This window comes from Hypanus sabinus, chromosome 15 (assembly GCF_030144855.1).
Source record: "Hypanus sabinus isolate sHypSab1 chromosome 15, sHypSab1.hap1, whole genome shotgun sequence".
In the NCBI taxonomy this organism is placed as follows: domain Eukaryota; kingdom Metazoa; phylum Chordata; class Chondrichthyes; order Myliobatiformes; family Dasyatidae; genus Hypanus; species Hypanus sabinus.
In genome coordinates this window covers 79,470,291-79,479,232 of record NC_082720.1, presented here as the reverse complement: position 1 = coordinate 79,479,232, position 8,942 = coordinate 79,470,291, and positions in this window count along the sequence as shown.

Below are 8,942 nucleotides of genomic sequence, written 5' to 3'. Positions count from 1 at the left end.
GAGTTTTATCTTTTTAACTTTTATTTTAAAAGTTAAGCTTCATTTTATCTTTTCCGCATTTGCAAATTCTGCTTTTTTATCAGAAGAACCCTCATTTCCTTTTTGATTCTTTCTGTATCATTTTTAATTTTGGTAAATCTGCCTCACTTGTTAATTGTAAATCTAAATAACTTGCAGATAATAATTATAACTAATTATAACAAAAACATGCTCATTCAAAGAGCATGAAGATGAACACTCTTGAAGATGTCTTGGATACTCGAGAGGCTAGTACCCATGATGGAGCTGACTAATTTTACATGTTTCTGCAACTTAATTCGATCTGGCGTAGTAGTCCCCTCATACCAGATGGCAACTATATTTAGCCTTGCCTAGAGGAAATTAAAAAAAATTGTACCTTATTTGTCATATTTGGGAACAAACACAATTTAAAGCCTACCACTTTAAGAAATGTATTATGTGACTGACTGCTCCCTGGGATGCAAAATTTTTTATTGTGCCAATTGCCAGAAATAGTCTCTCTCTCTGCAGAGAAAATTCACTGTAGGAATATGTTCTCCTGATACTGTAAGCTTTCTTCTTCAAGAATAAAATAACCTTTTTGTTAATTTGACTTATCAAATAGGTTCTTTTATGTATTCCATCTTAGGGATATTGGGCTTCTGGAGAGGCCAGCATTTATTAAACATCACTAATTGCCATTTAGTAGGTGGTTAAGAGTTGCCTTCATAAACTGCTGTGTTCTTTATAGAAATAATTTCAGGGTTTAGAGCCAGGAACTGAGACTCTCCAGTGATATATTTGCAAGTCAAGATTGTGGGCAACTTGGAATGGAACCTACAAGCTGCCAAGTTAACAGTTCCCATGAACCTGTCAACATTGACGGTACTGCTAGGAGAGGTTGTAGGCCTGGAAGATGTTACCTGATTGGTCTGGTTGAATAGTCAGAAAACCAAAACTATGATGTGTTCATGCTAAAAATAATGAATGTTTAAGTTGGTTAATGGGATACCAATCAAACAAAAGCATTGTCTTGGATCGTGTCAAGCTTCTTGAATCTTGCTGGAGACAAATTGAGAATATTGTATTCTACCCATATTTGATTGTGTCTTGTAGATGGTGGGAATGTTTTGGGAGTCAGAAAAATTTCCAGGCAACTAAGTTACCTAAATATTGGACTCAGTAGAAGCAAGCATTCACACTGCAATTGAATTTGGATATGATGGATAAGCAGATGGAAACAGAGCTATTTTAATAGTTCATTGCTCATAAGAAGGCAGAATTGGTTCATGCGATAAAGCCCACAAATTGGGCACTGGACACATTACAACCCATCCAGAAATGAAACTGTTGACTGATTACGTTTCTTAAATTTATCAAGGGCCAGGAAGAATCCTTCTTCATGGAGTTTAGAGTATTAAAAGGCAGTTGCAATTGGCCAAATTTGAAGGACTTGCTCATCAGAGATCATGTTATTGTGGTTTTGGACTCCAGCCTGAGGGAATAGTTAGAATTTTTACAAGTCAACTAACAAGAAGAGTGGCAGAACTGTGCAAGGATACACTGGTAATGTTAAGCAGTCAATGGCAAGTAGTACATTTGGTACTACTGATAGGGCTTCAGGTGGAACAGGGGGAGTACCAATTGAACACAATGGATTATATTTGGTAAAAGATAAGCTTAATTCTATGAAAGGAACAGCCAGTAGATGCTTGTGTGGTGTGCTGGTGCATGAGTAAGCAATACTTTTCAGCTTGTGTAATGTCTTCCCACAGCAAACCATAAATGTTGAGGCTGTGCAGTTGTATCATTTGCTGTTGATGTATAAGGTCGCTTGAAGATTGTTGGGGAATTTTCTTTAAAGGCGGTCATGGCACAGTGGCATAGCAATTAACGCATTGCTTTATAGTTCCAGCTGAAAGATCAGAGTTTGATTCCCTCTGTGTTCGTACGTTCTCCCTATGACCACATGGGTTTCCTCCAGATGCTCCGCTTTCCTTCCACATTTCAAAGATGTATGGATAGGGTTTGTAAGCTGTACATGCTGTGTTGATGACACTTATGGGGCAGCCCCCAACACAAACCTCGCTGATTTGATTTGATGCAAATGATGCATTTTACTGTTTGTTTTGATGTATAGGTGACAAATAAAGCAAATCTTTTAAAAGAATCAAGACAAATGGGATATGGATTTAATCACTGTAGGCCAAACGTTTCAGTTGTGCAGCTCATTGATGAATATGTAGATGTTTTTGATTGAATAGGGAAATCAGAAATGCAAAAACTCTATGAAGACCATGGATATGGCCCAAAAAGACACACTCACAAACACAAAAAAAAACAAAAAAGCTAATGACCAAGATGGGGAGAAATGCAAATAATTAAGCTGTTATCAGATCAACACTTGACATGGGGGGGGGGGCGTCACGTGATGACAAAGGGTCGAGACGTTGGGAATCCAGCTCCCTCGTAAGAAGTAATGAAATAGGGTTTAATTGAAGAAGAGTTAACAAATATCTACTAGAAACTATTTATAAGCAACTCAGGATTATCTTTTGATACGGCTCCTAAACTGAAACAGCTACTACTTCGAAGACTGCGCAAATCGGCGGGGAAAAAGGCCTAACCGTCTCGGCGAAGCCTTGGACTCAAGTTGGATCTCTTCCCGGCAAAGTGCATGGCACTTCTGATGATGCGGGACAGGAAGTTGCAGCAATATCGGCGATCTCTAAGAAGAAACGGCAAGAACAACGCATGCACGAAAGTATGCATGAACAGATATTAACAAAACTACAAATCCCAGCTACGGCTGGAAATGGAACCGGAAATGAATCAGAAGTGGAATCAGACTCTTTGGGAAATTCAGAGGACGAAGAAGAGGAAATGAAGGAAGAGATTAAAGGAGACATAAAAGATATCCTGATATATATTATGAATGAATTAAAAGCTATAAGAAGGATGCAGAATAAACTCAATAATGTGGTGGAAAAACAAATGAAGATGGATAATAAAGTTAAAGAGATGGAAGTAAAAGTGGAAGAAAACACTGAAAGAATAGAAAAGATAGAAAATAATAATCTTGCCTGGACAATAGAAAGAAAACAGATGTTGGAAAAAATAGATGCGCTTGAAAATTCTAGTAGACGAAATAATATCAAAATTGTTGGTCTTATGGAAGGTACAGAGGGAGAAAATCCAATAAAATTATTTCAAGAATGGATTCCAAAAATGTTGGAAATGAAAGAAGGAAGCCAAGTAATTGAAATTGAAAGAGCACACAAAGCTTTAAGACCAAGACCTCAACAAGATCAAAATCCAAGATCAATTTTAGTAAGATGTTTAAGGTACCAAGATAAAGAAATGATCTTGAAAGCAGCTATTCAAGGTGCTAAAAAGAGAAATGGGCCATTGATAATAGGAGGGAAAAGAGTTTTTTTTAAAATCCAGACATGTTACGATCTTCTGAAGAGGCGGAAGGAATTTAATCCAGTGAAAAAATCTTTATGGGAAAAGGGCTATAAACTTTTATTGAGCTATCCAGCAAAATTGATAAATTTCCTGGATAACGAAGAAAGAAGATTTTTCGTTGACTACCGGAAAGTGGAGAAATTTGTACAAGAACTACCTGATGTCCACGAAGAGAAGTAAAGAATTATAGAAATGAAATGCACTAATGATGAAGACTGAAACAAGGTGGATTTGACGGACATTTATATAAAAAAAATATTTGAGGAGTATTAATTGGGAGTAGAGACATTAACTATTTTCTTTTTTTTTGCGGGGGAGTTGGAAGAGCTCCTGATCGATGGCTGCGAGTTTCACGTGTACAATCATGGCGATTGCCATGACCCGTAAAATGCGGGGGGGTAATGTTGTGTTCTTTTTATTTGCAACATTAGTGGGGGGGTACTTTGTTTTTTTTTTCTTATATATTAGTTATCTTTCTTTTATTTTTCTTTTTTTTTTGCCTGGATGGTTGGGGAGAAACTCATAGCAACATGGAGAATTTTAAAGAGTTCCCAAGATATTATGAATGATTAATTTACTTAATTTTTTAAGTTTTAATGTTAATGGAATTAATGGACCTGTGAAAAGAAAAAGAGTTTTAACGTAAATTAAGAAAATGAAAGGATATTGCTTTTTTACAAGAAACACATTTAACAGAAACAGAACATAAGAAATTAAAGAGGGATTGGGTTGGAAATGTCATTGCAGCTTCATTTAATTCAAAATCGAGAGGAGTTGCAATTTTGGTTAATAAATCTTTACTAATTAAGATACAAAATGTAATAATTGATTCTGGGGGGGAGATATGGGATTATACATTGTCAAATTTTTTCAGAATTATGGACTTTTATGAACATTTATGGACCAAATGAAAATGATGCAAAATTCATACAAGAAGTTTTTTTGAACTTGGTTGATGCACATGATAAAATATTAATAGGTGGAGATTTTAATTTTTGTATAGATCCAGTTTTGGATAGGTCAACTAAAATTGCTACAAAATCAAAAGTAATAAAACTAACTTTATCATTAATGAAAGATTTAAACCTGATTGATATATGGAGGAAAATTAATCCAAGAGAAAGAGATTATTCATTTTATTCAAATAGACATAAAACTTAAGGATTGATTTTTTTATTATCAAAAAATATTCAAGATAGAGTGAAAAGTGTGGAATATAAAGCAAGAATACTGTCAGATCATTCCCCCTTAATAATGACAATGATAATGATGGATAAGTAGGAATCGATTTATAGGTGGAGATTTAATTCAATTTTATTAAAACGTCAAGATTTTTGTGATTTTATGAAAAAACAGATTCAATTTTTTTTGGATACAAATTTACATTCAGTTGATGATAAAATTGTATTATGGGAAGCGATGAAAGCATATATAAGGGGTCAGATTATAAGTTATACATCTAAAATTAAGAAGGAATACATGGCAGAAATAGATCAATTGGAAAAAATATATCATAAAGTTAGAAAAAGAATTTCAAAGATATATGACAGAAGAAAAACAAAGACAACTTGTTAATAAAAAACTACAATATAATACACTCCAGACATATCATACAGAAAAAGTAGTTATGAGAACTAAACAGAAATATTACAAATTAGGTGAAAGATCACATAAAATTCTTGCTTGGCAGTTGAAAACAGAACAGGCTTCTAAAACAATAAATGCAATTAGAACAAGTGTAAATAAGGTTACTTATAAACCTTTAGAAATTAATGAAACTTTAAAAAAAAATTTACTGAACTATATCAATCAGAATCACAAAATAAGATAGCTGAGATAGATACATTTTTATCACAAATAACCCTTCCAAAATTAAATTTGGAAGAACAGAAATGATTAGATATGCCCTTTTCATTAAAAGAGGTTGAAGAAACGTTAGGATCACTTCAGAGTAATAAATCCCCAGGAGAAGATGGTTTTCCTCCTGAATTTTATAAAAAGTTTTAAGATTTATTAATTCCTCCTTTTATGGAATTAATATACCAAGTAGAAAGAATGCATAAACTCCCACAATCTTTTTTAACAGCGATCATAACTGTATTGCCAAAAAAAAGATAGAGATCCTTTAAAACCAACATCATATAGGCCTATTTCTTTGTTGAATACAGATTATAAAATAATAGTAAAAATTTTATCTAATAGAATATCTAAATATTTACCAAAATTAATACATATGGATCAAACAGGTTTTATTAAAAACAGACAATCAATGGATAATATAACCCGGTTACTTAGTATAATTCATTTGGCACAAAAAAGAGAGGAAATGAGTGTGGCAGTTGCTTTGGATGCAGAAAAAGCATTTGATAGATTGGAATGGGATTTTTTATTTAAGGTATTGGAAAAATATGAGTTAGGAAAATCTCTTATACAATGGATTGAAACCTTAAATACTAATCCTCAAACTGAAGTAGTTACAAATGGTCAGATTTCAACACCATTTTGCTTAACGAGGTCAACTAGACAAGGCTGCCCATTATCACCTGCTTTATTTGTATTGGCAAAAGAACCATTAGCTGAATTAATTAGAACAGATTCAGACATTGGGGGCTTTAGAGTTAATCAAGAAGAGTATAAGATTAATTTATTTGCTGATGATGTTTTGATTTATCTAACAAACCCATTGCAATCTTTGCAAAGATTATCTTTTAGATTGGAAGAATATGGGAAAATATCAGGGTATAAAGTAAATTGGGATAAAAGTGAAATTTTACCCCTTACTAAAGGAAATTATAATCAATGTCAATTAGTAATTCAATTTTGATGGTCAATAAACGGGATAAAATATTTAGGTATTTGAGTTGATAATGATGTAAAAAATTTATATAAACAAAATTATTTGCCATTATTAAAAAAAATAAAAGAGGATCTTGATAAATGGATGATGTTACCAATAACATTAATAGGTAGAGTTAATGCTGTAAAAATGAATACATTTCCTAGATTGCAATATCTATTTCAAACTTTACCAATACAATTACCTCACAAGTTTTTTCAAGAACTGAATAAATATGTAAGGAAATTTCTTTGGAAAGGAAAGATGTCAAGAATATCATTGGAAAAATTGAAATGTAAATTTGATTTAGGAGGGTTACAACTTCCAAATTTTAAGAATTATTATAAAGCAAATCAACTTAGATTTATAGCGTGTTTTTTCTGATGAAGAAAAACCGGCATGGATTAGAATAGAATTAGATAAGATAAGAGAAAACATACCAGAAGATTTTATATATAAATGGGAATCCAAATGGATAAGAGAAAAAAAAGAATCTCCTATATTAAGACACTTGATGGATTTGTGGAATAAGGTAAATATGGACGATGAGATAAGGAAATCTTTATTAGCAAAAAGTACTTTAATTCAACATAGGCTTATTCCTTTTACAATGGATAATAAACTTTTACATAATTGGTTCCAAAAGGGGATTAAATATTGTTTTTGTTATTGTTTTGAAGGAGGTATATTGATGTCATTTGATCAATTAAAAAATACATATAAAATATCAAATAACACTGTTTTCTGTTATATTCAATTAAAGGCTTATTTATGAGAAAAGCTGGGTCAAACAACGTTGATGCCAAAATCTAGTGAAATAGAAATATTAATTCAAAAAGGAAAAATTAAAAAAAAAATTCTTGTATGCATAATTTGATTCAAAAACAGACAATTAAATCAGGAATTCATAAATCAAGACAAAAATGGGAATCTGATTTGTATGTTAAAATTGATGGAAAAAACTGGTCAAGATTATGTTCTGATAGCATGAGAAATACCATAAATGTTCGACTTAGATTAATACAATATAAGTTTTTACATCAATGATATATAACACCACAGAAAATAAATAGATTAAATTCAAATATGTCTGACCAATGTTTTCGATGTAATCAAGAAATTGGCACTTTTTTACATTCTACTTGGTCTTGTTTTAAAATTCAACCATTTTGGATAAATCTAAGACTTTTATTGGAACAAATTACTGGAGTACATCTCCCACATAGTCAGTATTATTTTTATTAGGAGACATTGAAGGGACAATACCGAAACTTAAATTGAATAAGTATCAGAAAAAATTTATAAAAATTGCATTGGCAGTAGTGTAGCCAAAAAAGTTATCGCAGTTACTTGGAAATCTGATTTATATTTAACTATGGATCATTGGAATAATGAAATACATAGCTGTATTCCACTTGAAAAAATTCCATACAATCTAAGAAATGAATATGATATATTTTTGTAAATTTGGCTCCCATACTTACAAAAGATAGGATTAAATACATAGGTCCTTTGAAGATAAAATTATGAAGTAATTGGGGAAAGTAAAAATAAATACTTAAATTATTTTGAACTCCATGGAGCATGTGGGGATCCTCCGATATCCAGGCAATCTTTCTCTTCTTTTTTTTTCTTTCTTTAGATAAGGGTTAAGGGGGGCGAGGGTCAATATTATTTTTCTCACTTTTTTATCATCACATTTATCCTTTGTAATCTTCTAAAATTTAATACATAAATATATTAATAAAGAAACAACACTTGACATGGCATGAGACAGTAGTGACCCATAAGATCTTGTCAGATCACAATAAAGCAGACCATGTTGTTACTTTGAATGAGTGGCCATTTTCCAGTATCTTAGAGAGAGATCCTGAGACAGGCATATAGTCTAACTGTATGCTGGTGAAGCCTGTGATGACATCTGGCTCCTGTAATAACATTGCTTTAACTACCCTGAATCTTTAATGGGAATAACTCGATGAAGACAACAAATTTTTGCACCAATAACCCCTGTAAAGTGGCACATATTTTAAAGTTCATAGGCCAAAACCAGCCGGAAAAAGTGCTTAAAGCCTCTTAATCTAAAAATAGACTGAATATCTTTTTTTACATTCTGTTCAGCAAAGCAATGCATTTATTTCTGAAGAGCAGATTGTTCATAAATTTTAACTTATTTGAAAATGAATCGGGTTTGAATTTTTGTCCTAGCAATATATTGACATGAAATATAAGCATTTCATGTAGGAGGCAATCTCAGATGTTTATAGATGAAATACAACGTCGTATGAAAGCTGCCTTGTCTGATTTATATTTGAGCTGCCTTCACTTAGAGATTGGTGATACGTCAAGTGGACTGAATTTATTGCTCAACTGGAAAAGAAAGATATTCCTGGTGAGATTTCAAAATGGAAATTGACTATAATAGCATCCCAGGTGCAACATGATTATTGACTCTTCTTCAGTGTGCTGGTTACATATGCTATGGTATGGCATGCAGGATTAGAACAGGAACTGGTAAAAGCCTAATGCTAGTGATAGTACAAGCTCAAATGCGTATTCTTGAAGTGGGATCAATACTATTGGGATAATTACATAGGGTCTACAAAGGCCACATGTAGATTTAAATATGGTATCCAAT